Below are 20,629 nucleotides of genomic sequence, written 5' to 3'. Positions count from 1 at the left end.
TACAAACCTTTATTCCTTTTTTATGTTTCTTTGTTTTTTTAAATTAAATCTTTATTGTTCAGATTATTACTGTTGTTACTCTTTTTTCCCCCCATAGCTCCCCTCCACCCGGTTCCCACCCCACCCTCAACCCTTACCCCACCCCACACTGTCCTCATCCATAGGTGTACGATTTTTGCCCAGTCTCTTCCTGCACCCCCCTCCTCCTTCCCTCCCCCCCGAGAATAGTCAGTCCACTCCCTTTCTATGCCCCTGATTCTATTATATTCATCAGTTTATTCTGTTCATCAGATTATTAATTCACTTGATTTTTAGATTCACTTGTTGACAGATGTGTATTTGTTGTTCATAATTTGTATCTTTACCTTTTTCTTCTTCTTCCTCTTCTTAAAGGACACCTTTCAGCATTTCATATAATACTGGTTTGGTGGTGATGAATTCCTTTAGCTTTTTCTTATATGTGAAGCTCTTTATCTGACCTTCAATTCTGAATGATAGCTTTGCTGGATAAAGTAATCTTGGTTGTAGGTTCTTGGCATTCATCACTTTGAATATTTCTTGCCACTCCCTTCTGGCCTGCGAAGTTTCTGTTGAGAAATCAGCTGACAGTTGTATGGGTACTCCCTTGTAGGTAACTGACTGTTTTTCTCTTGCTGCTTTTAAGATTCTCTCTTTGTCTTTTGCTCTTGGCATTTTAATTATGATGTGTCTTGGTGTGGTCCTCTTTGGATGCCTTTTGTTTGGGGTTCTCCGCGCTTCCTGGACTTGTAAGTCTATTTCTTTCACCAGGTCGGGGAAGTTTTCTGTCATTATTTCTTCAAATAGGTTTTCAATATCTTGCTCTCTCTTTTCTTCCGGCACCCCCATAATTCGGATGTTAGTTTTCTTGAAGTTGTCCCAGAAGCTCCTTACACTATCTTCATATTTTTGAATTCTTTTTCTTTTTGTTTTTCTGGTTGGGTGTTTTTTGCTTCTTCATATTTCAAATCTTTGACTTGATTCTTGTGATCCTCTTGTCTGCTTTTGGAATTCTATATAATATTCTTTATTTCAGTCAGTGTATGCTTAATTTCTAGTTGGTCCTTTTTCATATCCTCGAGGGTCTCACTAGATTTCTTGAGGGTCTCACTAAATTTATCGGCCGTTTCTAGAAAATTCTTGAAAAACCTTGTAAGTGTGGTTTTGAACTCTATATCCAGTAGTTTGCTTTCCTCCATTTCTGTCATTTGTGACCTGTTTCTTTGTCTCAGCATTTTTTATCTTCCCTGTGTTGATAGAGTGGCTTTCTGTGCTAGGTGTCCTATAGGGCCCAGTGGCTCAGCCTCCCCAATTACCTGAGGTGGACACTCTTGGTGCACCCCTTTGTGGGCTTTGTGCACAGTCTTGTTGCAGTTAAGCCTTGATTGTTGTAGGTATCACTGGGAGGAATTGACCTCCAGTCCAATTGGCTGTGAGAATCAGCTGTGTCTGCAGTGGGAGAACTTCTGTGCTGGAGACACCCTTCTGGGGCAAGACTTGCTTCAGTGGCGCTTTGGTGCTCACTGAGTCTGCCCCCTGAGTGTGTCTCTTATGGATCTGAGGTGTTGTAATCTGAATGGTCCCACTCTGACCACTGGGTACACTGGCTCTTGGATCTCTAAGGAGGTACTAATTTAGCCTCTTCCTGAGGCTACCCAGCAGGAGCTATGGAGAGATCTGCAGATTCCTCTTCTTTGTTTGGGGTTTGGAGATGCCCAGATGAGGCCCAGCTGTGAAGCAATGCAAGCTGCTGTGGGGCCTTGGGCCTTCTCTTGGAAGTTCTGGGTCTGTCTGGCCCTGCTGCAATTTGTTAGGTAATTTTCAGATTGGAAAGGGCCAGGCCTTTCATATGCAAAAGCCTCTACATACAGCTTGGATGGGGCGGGGTCAAAGGGAATCAACAGGGCGGAGCAAACAGCTATGGCTGATTCCCAGTCCTACCCTAAGAGGTCCCAAGTCTCAGTGTCCCGGTAATCGCTGCAAGCACCTCTGAGAGAAAGCCGCCCTGGACCTCGGCCCAATGCCAGACAGTCCAGTTTCTCCCCCTATGAGTCTGGGTCCCCAGAGACTTGCCTGGAACTGGAGTTCAGAGCAGTGGGGAGCTTGAGACTCCCTCCCAATTGAAAACGACAACCGTGTCCTCAGTTGCCAGCCCATTCCACCTGCGCCTCCGTACCTCTGCACTTTACTTCCACACCTCCTCTGAGTCTTAGTGTGCTTTTCTCTTTCCTTCTAGTTGTAGAATTTCCACTCAGCCAGCCTTCCTGTGGTTCTGGATGATGTCTGTTTTGTCTTTTAGTTGTATTTTTGAAGTGGTCGTGCGAGGCAGCAATTTCCAGTATTTACCTATGCTGCCATCTTAGTTCCTCCCAAACCTTTATTCTTAAATATACAATATGGTCACATAAAACAATTCTTTATTCCAGCTGCAGGTGGCAACAGATGTTATCATAAGGAATCCAGATGTTAAAACAGTAATGGACGGCCTGGGTGAGGTTGAATCAGCCCTGGTGAGGTTGAGATGGCACCGGTGAGGTCAGGACAGCCCCGGTGAGGTTGAAACAGCCCATGTGAGGTTGAGACGGCCCATGTGAGTCTGAGACAGCCCTGCTGAGGCTGGGACAGCCCCGGTGAGGCTGAGATGGCCCCCTTGAGGTTGAGACCGCCCCAGTGAGATTGAATCGTCCCCGGTGAGTTTGAGATGGCACTGGTGAGGTAGAGACGGCCCCAGTGAGGTCAAGACGGCCCCAGTGAGGTTGAATCAGCCCCGGTGAGGCTGAAACAGCTGTGGTGAGGCTGAGACAGCCCTGGTGAGGTTGAGACGGTCCTGGTGGGGTTGAGACGGCCCCAGTGGGGTTGCAACGGCCCTGGTAGTGTTGCAATGGCTCTGGTGAGATTGAAACGCCCCCTGTGAGGTTGAGGCCACCCCAGTGAGGCTGGAATGGCCCTGGTGAGGTTGAGACGGCCCCGGTGAGGTTGAATCGGCCCTGGTGAGGTTGAGATGGCCCCTGTGTGGTTGAGGTAGCACCTGTGAGGCTGAAACGTCCCCTGTGAGGCTGGGACAGCCCCTGTGAGGCAGGGACAGATGCTGTGAATCTGAGATGGGCCCTATGAGACTGAGACGGCCCCTGGGAAGCTGAGAAAAATACCACATGAACTCACTCATTTATGGATAATAAGAAACATTATAGACTGATGAACAAAAATGGATACAGAGGCAGAGCAACATTGAGAAGAATGTCAAACTACAGTGGGAACCCTGGGGAGCGTTGAGGGGAGTAGGAGATCAACCGAAGGAATTATATGCATGCATATGAGAATAACTAATGGACACAAGGCACTGTGGGGTGGGGGAACCGGGGGAATGTCAAGGGGGAGAAAAGGAGACATGTGTAATACTCTTTGTAATACATTAAGAAAAAATAAAATAAAATAAAACAGGAATGGAATTGAGGACCACCATTGCCCCAGGCACAAGAAAAAGCTCATTTCTGGCCAGATTCCTTCATTTCACAAGTGTGTGTGCGGGGGGGGGGGGGGGGGGCTTTCCCCTTTGCCTTCACTTTCTGCTCCTCTTTTTCTATTGGAATGCCTTATCTTCCTCACCCATCTCCTGGCTGGCTTCTTGGGTTGCTTCGGGAGCTTTTTCTTGCCACCTTTGATACAGGACATAACAACTGCTGCCCCTTCCCTGAATGCTGATCCTTTACTCTTGTCTTGATAACTTCTAGGAAGCTTTCACAACCTTCCTGATAAATGGCCAGCCTTTGGCCAGCCTGATGAGAGAGGCTGGATGACCAGATTGCTGACCATCTCTGTAGTCCCCATGTGGACACTTGCCTCTTGGAGGTCCAAGAAGAGGGAATTTATTCTCTCCTGAGGGCCATGGCTCAGTTACATCAGTGCACCCTATGACTCTCTGGTGTCCTCTCCTGCTTTAGAATGAGTTCTGCATTATTTTACACATTCCCTTCCTCTGTTATTATATTGACTCTTTACTCACTATTCCCTTGCATGCTGCTAAGAAGAGGAGTTAGTAATTTTTCAAAAGGAAGTCCATCTTAATCTCACCTTTGAGCAATTTGTACCTTGATCTCTGTGTTACTTAGATTTTGATGTGTACTTTCTTTTCCTCCCTCATCTCAGAGATGATGTATCTATTTTTTATACTGGGGACAAGATCCATATCTGGTGTATACTAACTGAATCCTCAGGGGCTATTCCAGGTCCCTGAAGACAGGAGAAAGTAATTTTTTTATTAAAATCACAATAACGAATGAATTCACCTGCCGTATAAAACTCTTAATTTCTATAGAATGCACCCAAACGACTTCTTTGAGAGAAATTGACCCAGCAGCTAGCGTCAACATAATTTGCAAAGTCCTATAAGGGATTTAGCCAACATCCTTGAAACCTCTCCTGGTCAATAACCATCATTAAAAAGGTGAACCTATTCTTGGCATCCTTATACTTGGGAACCTCAGAAAATTGCAACTATTTCTATTCCTCTATATTCAGGTTTCTGTCTTCTACCCCACTTCCTTCCATCAAGGTTTTAATCTGCACCACATTAATGAACTCCCCCAAGAGTTCTAGCACTCAGGGGTGGTGGCCCTGGAATGGGAATGAGGCATGGGCCCTCTCCTGTCAGCTCTGGCAGCCCAGCAGCAGCAGGGGGATGCGGCATGTACACTCAGGAGCACTGACAGGTTAGAGGGAAATGGAGCCCTGCAATGGCAGGATAGAGGATGGAGCTCTAATGCCACCCAAACCCCAAAATCTCTGCCTCAGGCAAGTCCCACAGGCTTCCACTCCTCCAGCAGGAACGAGATCTCCTTCACACATGGTCTAGGCAATTCTCAAACCTCTGTTTTTGAGTGGGTCCTAGTGTAAATACTATCAGTGCTTCAAGTCCTGTTTAGGAACCCTTTAAGAGAGGAATCTCCTGTTTCATATACCTCTATGGTTCTCCTGGGCATAAGCCTTGTTGGTTTTTGAAGACACACATTTTTTTGAGCTCAGGTCTCTGGCAAAAGTTAGGGAGCTGATGTGGGCCACAAACCCCTCAGTCCTCAAGGATGGACTTGGGCATTTGTTATATCCTTCCAGCATAGATACCACTCGTGTTCCCATATCTATCTCTCTGCCTGCTGTGGAGCCACAGAGTCACCCCTTAGGTAGTGGTGGGGTCAAACTCCTTGTGTGAGGACTCAAGTTCTTCTTCACTTTCCTCTTCTGTGTCCTGTGGCAGCAGCTGCTTTGACCTTAGCTCCTTGTAGCGCCACCATAAAAATAAATTCTGCAGCCCCAAGGCAGAATGCATGCTTTTCCTCTCTCCTCTACAGGCTCTTGGTGGGTCTCAGGATTTGTTGGATCTTGGATAGGATGAGAAATATTTGGAGGCTCTTACACCTTCTTTGGATTATGCTGGAGCCATAAAATGATCTGTACCACCATCTCTGCAGCCAGAGGTTAACTGCATATGGCCTCTGGGCTGTTTTCAGTATCTGGGCCACTAGCTGGAATACACTTCTGTTCTCCTTCAGCCTCATTCCTTATCAGGTTCCCTTCATGTATGATGAACATGGCATTAGTAGACAGTGTTAGTGGGTCTAAATTCCTCTCCATGCAGCCTTTATAACTTTTCCCTCTGAGCACAGAGCAAAGGGAAAACTTATCTCATAATGAAGATCTTTCTTTAACCTTCCAACTTTGGCAACCATCAAGACATGGATATCTACTGAGATCTTTTCTTTCTTTGTTTATTGCTTCATAGTCCTATTTACTTGGCGTTCCTTAGAGAATCCTGAGCCTAAACCAGCCGTGGGCAAACTACGGCCATAAAACTAAAAAAAACAAGACCGTACCCTTTTATGTAATGATGTTTACTTTGAATTTATATTAGTTCACACAAACAGTCCATCCATGCTTTTGTTCCGGCCCTCCGGTCCAGTTTAAGAACCCATTGTGGACCTCAAGTCAAAAAGTTTGCCCACCCCTGGCCTAAACTGGAGCCACAGGGCCATACTGAGTCCAGGTGGGAGAATGAGCAACACTGTGTCACCACTCTATAATACCTTCCCTTACAGACCACCAGCATCCTTTCTAATTTAAATGGTCATGACCATCTATGTGACCTGATAGTTGCCTGCCAGGGTTACTTAGCTGAGCTGGAGATACAGGACAGGAGACTGGGCATGCTGACATTGGCTTCCTTAGCTGAGCTATTAGTGATGATATTCTCAATGCTATAGAAAGTACTTCATTCCTGTGATCTCTCAGCCTTTTGAGAAGCCAGACTTAGTGGATGTGTGAGAAACCACGAAAGGTATGTAAGCCTAGAGCTACAGTGCAAATTATGTTGTGAAAGCCAGTAAGCACAATGTCCAAGGGCCTAAAAGAGACACAGGTGGCTAAAATGTCACAATCCCCTTATGGAAAATGAAGTCTAAGCTTGTTATCTGGCACTTGAGGTCCACGGGAAGTCCTCCTAGTCCAATGCACTTTCCACATCAGTCTGATTTTGCTATCAACAATGTGGCCTTGAAGGCAGCTGACCCTCCACTTTATTGTAGCCTCATGAGTTCTCCAGAAACAAAAACAAAAAGCCAACTTATTAGAAGAATTAGCCAACATTACCTCGATGGGAAGAAAGAGCCCAGGCTTGATGTTGCCCTTTTGTTACAAAGTATATAATAGAACTGCCAGTCTTTTCTTCTTACCTAGTCCTATGTTTCACTCTTAGCCCCTGCTCCCCATTCCCTCACCTCCTTGTCCTGAAAGCTATCATCATGTCTCCTTGGAAGTTGTGCTTATATCCTACTCATCCTCTCAATTCTACTGAATCTATCTAATATTCCATAGCCCAACACTGATCATTCCTTTTACTCTTGGAAAAGTGTCTGAAATGTTAGAAAATGGGTGAATTGTCAAAGGGCCATATGTCATTATCACTGCAGGCTCATGTGATACCAAAGGCCTAGCAGTTTTCTCACACCAGCGACATTGGCATTTTCAAAATCAGACAAGGTGGTGTGTCTTTAATGAACAGGTGTTTTCCTTTACTTAATACTTTTATTTTCTCCCCCATATGCCATCTTTCCATAATATTCAGCTTTCAGTTTAACCTTTATATTTTCAAGTTGGAATTTCTGGATAGCTCTTTACCTGTCCCATTATTTTATTTCTTAGCACACACATTTCTCTAGTATTGTTTGTCACATCAGCTTGCATATAATGTGCTGTACTTTGCAAGTGAATGTCAGGGTCATAGTGGTTTGAACTCTCTGTTCATACTCATTTTTTTGTGTTTCTGGGTATTAGTATTAGCATGTAATTTGTAGTGATGAAAAATTAGTTGAGCCCAGCCAGTGTTGCTCAGTAGTTGAGTATTGATCTATGAACCAGGAGATCATGGTTCGATTCCCTGTCAGGACACATGCCCAGATTGAAGGCTCGATCCCCAGTGTGGGACTTGCTGGAGGAAGCCAATCAATAATTCTCTCTTATCATTGATATTTCTGTCTCTCTCTCCCTCTTCCTTCCTCTCTGAAATCAATAAAAACATTTATTAAAAAAAGAAAAATTAGTTGAATGACCCTGCCTAATTTTTGAGATGTCTTTCCAAAGACTGATATCTATTTCATCTGAATTTCTAATTTTTCATATATGTTACTTGCATAATTCTAATGTATATTTCTCCTATCTCCCTTTACCATCAACATACATACACACCATGAGGCTCCTATCAATGTCATTGGCAAATTTCCAGGAAAATGTGAAATGTTACCATTTATCAACACAAGAATTCTCAGTTTTCCTAAGTTACTTGTTTCACCTTTGATTAACTCAATAATGTAGGAACAGACCCCTGATAGGGATCTTGAACATAGTAGGTTCATTGCAACTCTGTGTATTGAAGATAAGATCCTTGTAAGTCACTTACTATCTCTATGTACAAATCTGATAAAGGGTTTGCTCTTGCCAGGTACACAAACAGAGTGTCACATATCATGTCAAAATAACAAGAGAAATCTTTTTAAACACACAGAAAATGATGGCAATCCTTATACTGTAAATAAGCAAGTCAGAACAGGTCTTTCTGATAAAGGAACATGGAAGGAGATTGTTGACTGAAGTATGAGAATGAATCTTACTGAAACCAGGGGCAGCATTGCCTGCTGAGAGACGAGTGGGTATAAAAGCCCAGACCCAAAAGTGGTTTGGTGCGTTTATTATTGGGGATGTGTTTGGCATAGGAAAGAAGAAGAAGGAGAGATGCTGGGTCACGCAAATATCTTTTCTTTGTATAAAGGACCTCAGACCATCCTTCTGTTCAGTAAAAGTAAAGATCAATAACAACCATTGAACAGAAAGAAATGAAATGTGTCATGTTAAATTAATTAAAGTATTTAATATTGCCAGGTCACTGTGATCCTTTCTTTGTCTCTCTACCTCTTCTTTTATGTCCCTATATCTGTTCTTTCCCTGTCTTTGATTTCTATACAATTAACAGTATTCATTCCCACTGCTCTGACTCTGCCCCCTTTTAACCTTTCCAATCAGGCAGAGATCAGGGAACAAGAGGAGCCTCAGTTCAGAACAGGTAGGAAGGAACAGGGACCAGCTGCGATGGCTTCAGGAATCCTGGTGAACATAAAGGAGGTGATGACCTGCCCCATCTGCCTGGAGATCCTAACAGAACCCATGAGCCTGGACTGTGGGCACAGCTTCTGCCAAGCCTGCATCACTGCAAACAGCAAGGAGTCCGCGAACGGCCAAGGAGAGAGCAGCTGCCCCGTGTGCAGGATCAGTTACCAGCCTGAGAACCTGCGGCCGAGTCTGCATTTGGCTAACATAGTGGAAGTGCTCAGGGAGGTCAAGCTGAGCCCAGAGGAGGAGCAAAAGAGAGATCTCTGTGTGCACCATGGAGAGAAACTCCTGCTCTTCTGCAAGGAGCATGGGAAGATCATTTGCTGGCTTTGCGAGCGGTCCCAAGAGCACCGTGGTCACCAACCTTCCTCATGGAGGAGATTGCCCAGAAGTACCAGGTAATAGACTGGGATGGAGGAAAGACAGGCAGAAAAAAGTACTTATTGGGAAATCTTAACTTTGCATTTGACTATAATTATATTGCCACCATAACCCTGAGTCCTGTGATCGCTTTTCTTCCTATGTTCACCTTCCAAGGTCTGAATGACATTTCTGTGAATTCAAATGATGAGCAGACTCTAAATCGGAAGTAAAATGTTTTATATCTTGTGCTAATAGGTGAAGGCTTGGTGCACAAGCAAAGCTGTCATTGTCCCTTTTGATAGGAGAGTAAATCAAGACCTAAATTCTTTCCTTACACAAGATCAAGTTTTTTCTTATAGGGCAAAGAGGGCCAGTCTTCTCTTGACATAGTAATGGTGACTTCTATCATCTGAGTCTTAAAGAACACAAAACCACATCAGATTTCCTTCAAATCACAGCTTCAAATTGACTTTTTACAGTTTTTATAAACTCAAGCGTCTTTAGCTCAACCTGATTTCTTCCCCGTTTGTCCTCTCTTCTGATGATAAGAAAGCCCAAAGCTTGACCCTGATGTGATTCCTCTCTCACAGGAGAAGCTCCAGAAAGCTCTGGACAGTCTGAGTGCAAAGCAGCAGGAAGCTGAAAAATTGAGAGCTGACCTTGAAAAGGAAACAACTTCCTGGAAGGTAGGAGGAAACTCTTCCTGAAGTAGTTAGACAAGATTCTGGATACCTCCCTGGGTATAGTCAGAAGGAGCTCCCTGTCTTCTTGTTCCCTGGCAGTTGATATGTCCAGATTTATTGATTAGCCATTCTTCATCCTTTCCTTGGTAGGGGTTGGGCAGAATATGAATCTGTTACAAACTAACATAGATATTTGTAGGTTAGTTATTCTCATAGAGAGATTATTTGGTGAGGAAGGCTAGTGAATTCTGTGTTCATGTCTCTGATTATTTTGAGCCTTTAACTCTTTCAGGGGAAGACAGTTGCCAACAGCTCATGTCTTTGATGTTCAACATTAGGCAGAGGGTGGGGGTGGGGGTCAGGGGTAATGCTGGAAGGCATGACTGCCCTGAGCAGCTCTGTGAGAGCTGAGCTACACCTTGGTGTTTTGTTTTGTTTCAACAGTGCAGACTTGAGGCCATTATTTTTGGATGTGATGAGAAGAAATAATAGGAAAAAATAGGCCTCCCCAATGATTCTTCCTGTGCTTGCATCTCCTTTCCCTCTGAGAACTTCCAAATCAAATACTTCTTTTTCTGGCTTCCAGTCTCTTCCTGATAGCCTGAGTCCCTCTCTTTCTTTTCCATTCCTGAAGGATCTAATATATAATGAAATCCAAAGTATCCAGGATTATTTTAAAGGACTGAGAGGTATTCTGGATGGTGAGGAGCAGAAGGAGCTGCAAAGGCTGGAGAAGGAGGAGAGAGATGTTCTCAGTTACCTGGCTCAGGGTGACAGTGAGCTCATCCAGCAGAGCCAGTTGTTGAGAGATCTCACCTGTGATCTCCAGCGTCGGTTGCAGGGGTCAACAGTGGAGATGCTGCAGGTAAGACTCACAAAGAATCATCAGCATCTGAATTTGAGGAAAACAAAGACTATGTTACCTCCGATGTGTGGCTGGGCTGTTTGTGGTGGTGATGCTGAGGTTCCTTTGGTCTTGCAGTAACTGTTCCTTGCATCTATTTCAGAGGTTATGGAAATCAACAAATGCATGAATAACAAGGGAAAATCTTGTTTTTATTTTTATAACTAATCTGGGACTGCTGGCTCCCAGCAGCTCACCTGCCTGCCTGCCTGATTGCCCCTGCCTGCTTCTGCCTGCCAGTCTGATCACCCCTAACCACTCCCTTGGCAGCCTTATCTATGCCTAACTGCTACCCTGCCAGCCGATTGCCCCAAACTGCCCTCCCCTACAGGCCTGATCCCCCCAACTGCCCTCCCCTTCTGGTTTGGTCGCCCCCCATTGCCCTCCCCTGCAGGTCTGGTTGCCCCCAACTACCCTCCCCTGCCACCCCAGTCACCCCTATCTTACTTCTCCTGCCAGACTGGTCACCCCCAACTGCCCTCCCCTGTAGGCCTGGTGCCCCCCAACTGCCCTCCCCTGCAGGCCTGCTATCCCCTAACTCCCCTCCCCTGCTGGCCTGATTGCCCACAACTGCCCTCTCCTGGCTGCCATCTTGTGGTGGCCATCTTGTGACCACATGTGGGCAGACATCTTTGACCATGGGGGTGGCCATCTTGTGTGAGCACATGACAGTCAATTTGCATGTCACCTCTTTATTATACAGGATGTACTAATTACAGTGGGAAAATGATGGTGGAGAAAAGATCTATTGTCTCCAATTATATTCTGCAGGGCACTATATTTGTGACCTAGCCTAGAACTTTTTTTCAGATAGCTCTTTATTATCCAAGAGTTGTTTTTTCTTCATAGAATGAGTTGAGATTTTTCTCCTTTTTCTGACTAAACAATTATTTTCTTAATAAGCAATTGAGAAGGATTGTTATTATTTATTCTTTAATTATTCAATAAATGTACCAGTGAAACCATCTCGCTCTGGGCCTTTTTTAGGGAAAGGTTTAAAATATATATATATTTTTTACTTGTGCAAGATTTTCTTGGATATTTGTGTGTGTGTGTGTGTGTATGTATATATATATATATATATATATATATATATATATATATATATATATTTCTGGAATCAGGTTTTTATAATATACATTTTTGTAGAAATTTGTCCATTCTAAATTGTCACATTTATAAACATGAATTTAGTCATTATAATTTCTTAGAATCTCTTTAATTTCTACAGTACTTATAGTATTGGCCCATCTTTTATTCCTCATTTCAGTGATTATTTTTGTCAGTTTAGTTATATTTGCTTAATTTTATTGAAGTTTTTCAAGAATAAACTTAATTGTTTTATTGATTTATTTATTTTTAACCTTTCAATATCATAGATTTATGTTCTTACTTTATAGTTTACTTTGTGTATGTATATGTAAATGCACATTCATATATGTGTGTGTGTATGTGTTTGTGTGCATGTGTGTATTGGTTTAATTTATTGTTCTTTTTCTAGGTTCCTAAAGTGGGAAGTTTGACCACTGATTCAACAACCTTTTCTGTTATTTTTTAATTATATAAATGCATAGTTTTCATTATATTCCATACTTTTGGATTATTTACTTGTTGTTTAGATTCAACTGAACGTGTTTTCAACTTTTCTTTGTTATTTTCATCTTAACACTTGAAATATTTGAAACTGTGTTGTTTAATTTACAAACACTTGGTGATTTTTACTTTTTCTTCTGTTGTGTATTTTAAAGTTAATTCCTTTCTAATCAGAAAGCATATATTTTATTATCGAAATCTTTCAAATATGTTGATACTAAAATATTGTATGTCCAAATTTTTATATGAATTTATAAAAAATTGTGTATTGATTTGGTAAGAGGGTCTATAGATGCCAGTTAGAATTAAGTCCAGCTGGTTGATAATGTTGGTCATGTCTTCTACACTGTGATTATTTTCTTATTTATATTTTTTCTTTCTTTCTTTTTTTTTTTTCTTTTTCTTGAGTCTCTAACATTTTTTCTAATACTGGTTTGGTGGTGGGGAACTTCAGCTTTTACTTATCTGGGAAGCTTGTTATGGTTCCTTAAATTCTAAATGATAGCCTTCCTGGGTAGAGTAATATAGGTTGTAGATCATTGCTTTTCATCACTTTGAATATTTCATGTAACCCCCTTCTGGCCTTCATAAGACTATCAGCTGATTGGTTGAGAAATCAGCTGACAGTCTTCCAGGAGCCCCCTTAATAGTAACTGACTGCTTTTCTCCTGCTGCTTCAAAGATTATCTCTGTATTCATTTCTCACTGGGTGTTTTTTATGCTGTCTGTCTTCTTTTTCAAGTTTCCTGACTCTTTGTTGAAGTTCTCAGTGAAATATTCTTTTCTTAAGTTCACTGAGCATCCTTATAACTTGTGTAGAATTCTGCATTTGGTAGATTGCTTGTCTCCATTTTGTTTAGTTGTTTTTCAGAAATTTTGTCCTGATCTTTCATTTGGGACATGTTTCTTTGTCTCATCTTTTTTGCTGCCTTTCCATGTTTATTCCTATGTATTTGGTGTATCTGCTACATCTCTCAGCCTTGGCAGAGTGGTCTTGTATGGTAGGTGTCCTTTGGGAATCAGTGGTACAGTTTCCATAATCATCTGAAAAAAGGTGTTATTGGGTTGTGTGTGCTCCCTTATTGTAGTTGAGTCTTGATTGCTGTTGCACATTGGTGGGTGGAATTGTCCCTCAGGCTGAATGGCAGTCTCATTTCTTAACCTCCACACAAGGGGATGTTACAAGCCAGTTTCATCTCCACTCTTCCTACCAGCCTCAAAGTGGCTTCTTCAAATTTTTAGCTTCAGCAGACTGTCAGCTTGTTGTCATGTGGTTCTCAAAGGTAGTTATTCTATAATTTAATTATAATTTTGATGTGAGTTTTGGAAGAAACAAGCACATTCTTTACCTAGTCCACCTAGTCAACTTGAAGTGTGACTAGACTTCTTCTTCCAGATATTATTTTTTTTTAAATATATTTTATTGATTTTTTACAGAGAGGAAGGGAGAGAGATAGAGAGTTAGAAACATCGATGAGAGAGAAACATCAATCAGCTGCCTCCTGCACATCTCCTACTGGGGATATGCCCGCAACCCAGGTACATGCCCTTGCCCGGAATCGAACCTGGGACCTTTCAGTCCGCAGGCCGACGCTCTATCCACTGAGCCAAACCGGTTTCGGCTTCTTCCAGATATTAGTAGTGCATTCCCGTGAGGTCTCTCCCCCTTCCTCCCCTCCTTTAAACTGAGCAAGTAACTTCCTCCAGGTCAGCATTTAAATTTCACAGCTTTAGAAAAGCAATACTGACTTAGCTTAAGTCTACTTGGTATGCATGTCCCTTTGCTAGGACCTAATGCTGACCCTACTGAAATAGTTTTGCAATGCTAGGAGATTACATTCTATGCAGATTGGACATGAGTCTAAATTTCATTGTATTTGAAAGTATTTATGCCTCCAAGACTCAAAATCCTTTCTAATAGTCTCATATATCTTTTTATAAAAACTCTCATTATCTAGAAATTATAAGAAGTATAGTCTTATATAATGTTAACAATAAAATTTTTTATTACTCCAGAAATAACAGTATGTCTGATAGTACAGCTACTTAGCATTCTTTTTTCTCCCATATTAGATTAAAATTCCCTTTAAGGAAAGGGTCCTATTTGGACTTTTTTCTATATCTCCCCAAGCACCCAACATGTAACACAGAAGATATTTAGTGAAAATGCATTTACTTAATAAATTAAAGTGTGGCTATACCTTTGCATTGTTAAGCATCTTTGCATGTCAGTGTCCAGGAAAATGAGCATCATACCTGAGCTGTGTATTGCTGCCTGGTCTTTGGAAGAGAAGCTTTCAGGCCGTGAAGAGACTAGTCTGAGGACCTCCTGTCATATCACAGAATCAAAATGTTATCATGTAGTTCATGCCTGCCTTTTTGTAAGGCCTTTCTTGCACACATGTAAGTGTTGGATTGGAATACTAATTTAAATTAATAAAGTTTCCCGACAAGGAAAAAAGGAAAGGAAAAAAAAAGATTCTCTTTTTACTTTTGCCAAATTCGTATCTTTGAATCCAAAATGTCTCCTGTAGACAGCAATACTGTAAGTTGCTTTTTAGATAGTCTAGCAATCTCTGTCTTTAAATGGTCAATTAAGACAATGACATTTAATGTAATTGTCAATGTAACTCTATTTAACTTACATTGTACTATTAGCTTTTATATGCCACCTACAATTTTCAGTGATCTCTTTCTCATTTAATAGCTTCTTTTGAATTAACCCAGCGGTTCTCAACCTGTGGGTCGCGACCCCTTTGGCGGTCGAATAACCCTTTCACAGGGGTCGCCTAAGACCATCCTGCATATCAGATATTTACATTACGATTCATAACAGTAGCAACATTACAGTTATGAAGAAGCAACGAAAATAATTTTATGGTTGGGTCATAACATGAGGAACTGTATTTAAAGGACCAGAAGGTTGAGAACCACTGAGTTAACCAACTATTTCTAGTATAAAATTTATTTTACGCTTTTTATTTTTGTGGTGGTTGCTCTTCTCATTACGATATCCATCCTATTTTATCAAGATCTATTGCATATTAATACGAAATTAATTCCAATAAAATATGGATACTTGCTCCAACATTGCTTTATATTACTTCAACAACAATGCAGTGATACTTTTAATATGGACACTTAATCCAATGCAGGCCAATGCCATGCAGGCCTTAGAATTATTTGATACAAGTGGGAAGATATACTTTTGGGGGGAAATTTATATGAGGAGATACTTTTTTTTTTTTTCATGAACTGAGGATAAAGTCAATAAAGAGGTAAATAGACTTTGGAGCATGACATAAACCAGATCCTGATGGCAATGTTTGAGCTTCAAAACGAAGCTTAATTAAATTACAACTGTCCCCCAAATTCTTTTTCACCTTTTTTACTTGGTCTATTTTTAATTTCTTTTTGTCATGTACAACAAGGCCAAAGCAATTTTTTTTTTTTTAATGTAGATCCACCGGTTGGCCTAGTTTTGGGTGTCATGAAAAAAGTTAGTCTCAGGTGATACCAAATATCTTTATGCATATCTGTTTAAAGGAATAAATTTGTGATGATAAACAAGTTCAGATGACAAAAAAATTAACAATATGGACAAACTAAACTGTCTTGTTAGAGACTGAAACGCAGTAAATATTGTACTATTTAGAACAGCGACCAAGTGGATGTTGGTAACATCAACAAAGGTGTATAAAAGAGGTAGTAATTTGTTTGCTGAAAAGTAAGTTACATAGTAAACAGCCTAAGTTACTGGTTCCTGTGGGTGCTTTCTTAGGCATTGTAGTAACTTGCATTTAAGAGACAAATCTGAGTAAAAATAATGACTTTGGAAATATATTATATGTAAGTGTGTGTTGAATTTAAGGGTGTGGATAAGATCAGTTGTGAATAGTGGGTGACACGAAGGGAGATTTGAGAAATGGCTACATTAATACATTTGTTTGCTTGTACGTTCAGTGGAAGCCATGTGAATTTTTGAAGAATATTGTAACTACTTGTCTTTTATTCTTCCAATCAAGGCATAAAACTTGACAAGTAATAGTTAATCACTTTATATTTGTGTTGAATAAATGTGCAAACCATGAATTATTCAAATCATCTCATGAGGAGTCTTATGAACATGAGGAAAATACCAGGGACCTCATGTTTTCTCATAAATATGTCTCATCTCCAGGTACTGGAAGCTCAAGGTGTTCTTCCACAAGGGTCAAAGTTGTTTCTATATTTTAGGAAAACTGACAACTGTTCATGAGTCTTCTGAAATGCTACACCTGGGCCTTTTCTTTATTATTTTGTTCTCACATTAGAACAATCTCTATTCCCACCAGATCAGGGGGTTGCTGGGGCTGTGATGAAGCTTTGTAAATGAGGAGGACTTACTACTTTTTGACTCATATTTTCTCTTTTGTCCCTAGGATGTGAATGGCATCCTGGAAAGGTATGTGTGGAAGATGGACAATGAACATTTTGTCCTTTAAAAAGAGGTTTAAAGCCATTAAAGTTATCTGGTAATTAATTAGAATAAAATATTGCTCAAGGCAGAACAAGCTGGTTGTAGTTTTATCTTGAATTTCTGTTCACATATGGTTTGAGTATTTTATAGTTACTGAGAATGAACCAGATTTTATGGTAGGGAATTTAGATGGGGAGAAGTGGCCAAGTTTGGATTAGAAGCAGTTAAACATAAGATGTTGCAGTATCAAGCCCATGTGACTGCATTAATTTTGTTCAATCGGTATGTTTGTATCTAACTCAGATTTCTGCAGTTCATAGGTGATGGATTTATTGTTGGAATGTGATGTTTTCTTCAGCTCCTAAGCAGCCAGAATTTGAGACAACTCAGTTATATTTAAATTTCTGCTCTGGGAATAGAAGATACCAGGTCCTTTTATGTTTCTCTGTTTTTCCAAAAACAGACTTAAATATCAAGGAATATTTTGACTCTGGCACAAACAATTTATCCATCTTTCTCATGTACTTTTTAAAAAAATTGATTTCAGAGAGGAAGAGAGGGAGAGAGAGATAGAAACATCCATGATGAGAGAGAATAATTGATTGGCTGCCCTTTCATGATCCCCCCATCCCCCATACTGGGGATCAAACCTGCAACCCCAGGCATGTGCTTTTGACTGGAATTGGACCTGGAACCCTTCAGTCCCCAGGCTGATGCTCTATCCACTGAGCAAAACCAGCTAGGGCTCTTGCTCATGTACTTTTGATGCCAATGGAAGGGCACCATCTTTGTGTCTAAAATTTTTTTAATCCTCATCCAAAAATACTACTTTTGTCCATTGATCATAGAGACAGATTGGAACATAGGGAGGGTGGTAGTGAGGGAGGGGGAGAGAGGAGAGAGAGAGAGAGAAACATCAATGTGAGAGAGACACATTGACTGGTTGCCTCCCACTCTTGCCCCAACTGGGTCTGAGGTTCAAACCTGCAATCCAGTCACATGCCCTTGATAGGAATAGAATCTATTACCTTTCAGCCCTCAGGCTAATGCTCTAACCACTAGGCTAAAGCAGTTACTGCTATGTCTAAATTTGACATCTACTTGGCAACATCAATCTCTTCCAAGCACATGACATTCAGACCACTGTTGGTATAGTGTCTATAATGTCTTTTCCAAGTGTTAAATTTTTTTCCCAGAGTAACTGAAATCTCAGATATTATTCCTGGGGCCTCCCTACTGGGAATTAACACCTAAAGGTCTTGGTCCTCTCCAGACAGTATTCTCACACAGTATGCCTCAAACCACCAGGAGCTAGGTTCTGCAACCTTAATTTCTTGTCATAATTCTGGGACTCTACATTCATGTCATAACTTTTCTTTACATTAATTTATTTCAAGGTACCAAACTTTGCATTTCAAAGAAATACACTATTGCATATAATTTCATATGATTTTTATAATTTAGAGAAGGAGCAGATATTCACTTAGAAAGGAACAAACTGTGCTTCTGAGAGTTATACTCCTTCCCAAGATCAAGCAAAAGGCACCGGGAAAGTGGACCAAGCACAATTTTTCTGGCTCTAAGTTCAGAAATCTACCCTCAACTTCCTCAGTGGTCCATGAACGGGATCTAAGTGCAGAGGTCTCCTCTCTACTCTCTCAGGGGTCCATGAATGGGGGCTCAAGTGTTCAATAGGGTGAATGGATAAAAATCAGTGGTTTTGGATGACAAAAACTGCAGAGGTGTGGAGATCTTTTTTTGTTTTTTTTTTGTCATCCCTAGGAGTAAGACCTTCACTCTGAAGAAGCTGAAAACTCTCCCCAAGAAACAGAGGAGAGTGTTCCAAGTTCCTGATCTGAGAGGGATGCTGGAAGTATTTAATGGTGAGGAATGCTAGACTGAGAGGGTATCTGTGGATTCTTGTTATGATGGTGGTTAAAGAGGAAGAAGAGTTCAGTTTGTAGGTCTGGGTAGAGGAGACAAAGGAAAATGGATATTATGTGCTGACTATATGGGCATATTCACTGGGGAGTGGTCAACTGCCTTGTTCACCTCTCATTCTTCCATGTACTACCTTACATAGACACCAGTCTTTCCCCTGATCTGGAGATAAAATAGATTTTAATGTAGACTCTTTTGCTTATATTTTATATTATGTATTTTTTCTACTTTCAGAACTGACAGAGGTGCGCCGCTACTGGGGTAAGTAGAAATCACAGTATCATGAAGCTACCCTGTCCTCATCTTGTTTTAGAATATTGAATTTCTATTAGGTCTCCTTACTAATGCAAATAATATCTTGGGATAAATGTAACATGAGGCAAATTGTACATCCAACTGATGAAGGAAGGGTGTTTAAATCAGAAAAATCACAAGGCAGCAAAGATAAGATGGTGACAGTGATGCAAATAAACTGAGTTTGTTAGATGCACCCAAGGAAAAAGGCTCTACACAGAAGTGGGGGAGGGTGTGAGAGGTTGTTAACATCCATGTTTTCCTTCCAACACACATGCATATTATATTTCTGCAATGTTATCCTGCTCCTTAAAAACCAAAACAAGTTTTTCCCAGTTCCTACTCATTTTATTCTGAAGATCTCTCTTGCAATGTCATAAGTAATAGTACATAATTTTCCTCACATAACACTGTATTTTTTTTTTACAGCAAACGTGACCCTGAATCATCAGTCAAATGAGCATGGGAGAAAAGTGAGAGATGACTTCACTGACTATTATGAGAGCGCATATTATCCAAATGAGATAGAAGATTATGGTGTCCTGGGATTCCCTTCTATCACATTAGGGAAGCATTACTGGGAGGTAGATGTGCCACAGAGTCAGAACTGGATTTTGGGGGTATGTAGCAGGAGATACCCTGTCTTCACTGTGAACAATTTTGGGGGAAAAAATCAGCCTTTTTGCTCTCAATATCAACCTAAAAATGGCTACTGGGTTATAGGGTTATATTATTCCAAATATCAGGCTTTTATGGATTCTGACTCCCCCAACCCCTTGCCCTTAACCCTGTTCCTCACTGTTCCTCCCCGTCGTATTGGAGTTTTTCTAGACTACACGGCCTCCACTATCTCATTTTTGAATATCACAAACCATGGGTTTCTCATCTATAAATTCTCTTCATGTTGCTTTAATCAGGAAATTTATCCATATTTCAATTCTATGGGATATCCTGGCTCCCTGAAACTGTGCTCTCCAAGCTCTTAAACCTCATACTCCCACCCTCTTCTTTGTAGAACCTCTTTCTTTGAATGCATCTAACAAACTGAGTTTTTCTGCATCACTGTCACCATCATATCTTTGCTGCCTTTTTTTAAAAATCATTTGAACACCCTTCCTTCATCAGTAGGGGATACAATTTGCCTCATGTTATCTTTATTCCAATATCTTATTTGCATTAATAAAGAATCCTAATTCATCATTTTTATAATTCTAAGGAAAATGACTAATGTCTTACCCTAGCCAGTTTGGCTCACTGGATAGAGCATTAGCCTGGGGACTGAAGGGTCCCAGGTTCTATTCCAGTCAAGGGCATGTACCTTGGTTGCAGACACATCCCCAGTAGGGGGTATGGAGGAGGCAGCTGATCGATGTTTCTCTCTTATCGATGTTTCTAACTCTCTATTCCTCTCCCTTCCTCTCTGTAAAAAATCAATAAAATATATTATATAAAAAGGAAAGAAAATGACTAATGTCTCATTAAAAAATGACATGCATATAGATAACATCTCTACCAATTTTTTAAATCTCATGTCCTCTGCCTCTGACTGAGATGATGGAAAGCTTTTTAACAACTTTTGTACATTATTGAAGACCCTGTATAGGAGTCGTTCACTACAGAATGAGTCCTCAGGTGTGTGTCAGTTTACCCCTTTATGTTTATTACTAGAGGCCCGGTGTAGGAAATTCATGCACTGGGGAGTGGGGTTCCCTCAGCGCAGCC

At 41.0% G+C, this 20,629-nt stretch overlaps 1 pseudogene across 1 annotated transcript; it reads left to right on the top strand.

Annotated features, from left to right (window-relative positions):
• Positions 1-6,325: 6,325 nt before the first annotated feature.
• LOC308525456 (tripartite motif-containing protein 5-like) lies at positions 6,326-19,893 on the top strand (annotated as a pseudogene). The gene is made up of 9 exons: positions 6,326-6,346; positions 8,584-9,068; positions 9,624-9,719; positions 10,351-10,581; positions 16,635-16,657; positions 18,455-18,555; positions 18,848-18,874; positions 19,337-19,527; positions 19,825-19,893. The product of its transcript is annotated as a tripartite motif-containing protein 5-like (transcript).
• The last annotated feature ends 736 nt before the right edge of the window (positions 19,894-20,629 follow it).

Source organism: Myotis nattereri (assembly GCF_964212035.1).
Source record: "Myotis nattereri genome assembly, chromosome: 9".
NCBI lineage: Eukaryota > Metazoa > Chordata > Mammalia > Chiroptera > Vespertilionidae > Myotis > Myotis nattereri.
The sequence above is the reverse complement of the archived record's forward strand: the minus strand, read 5'-3'. Positions and strand labels throughout refer to the sequence as shown.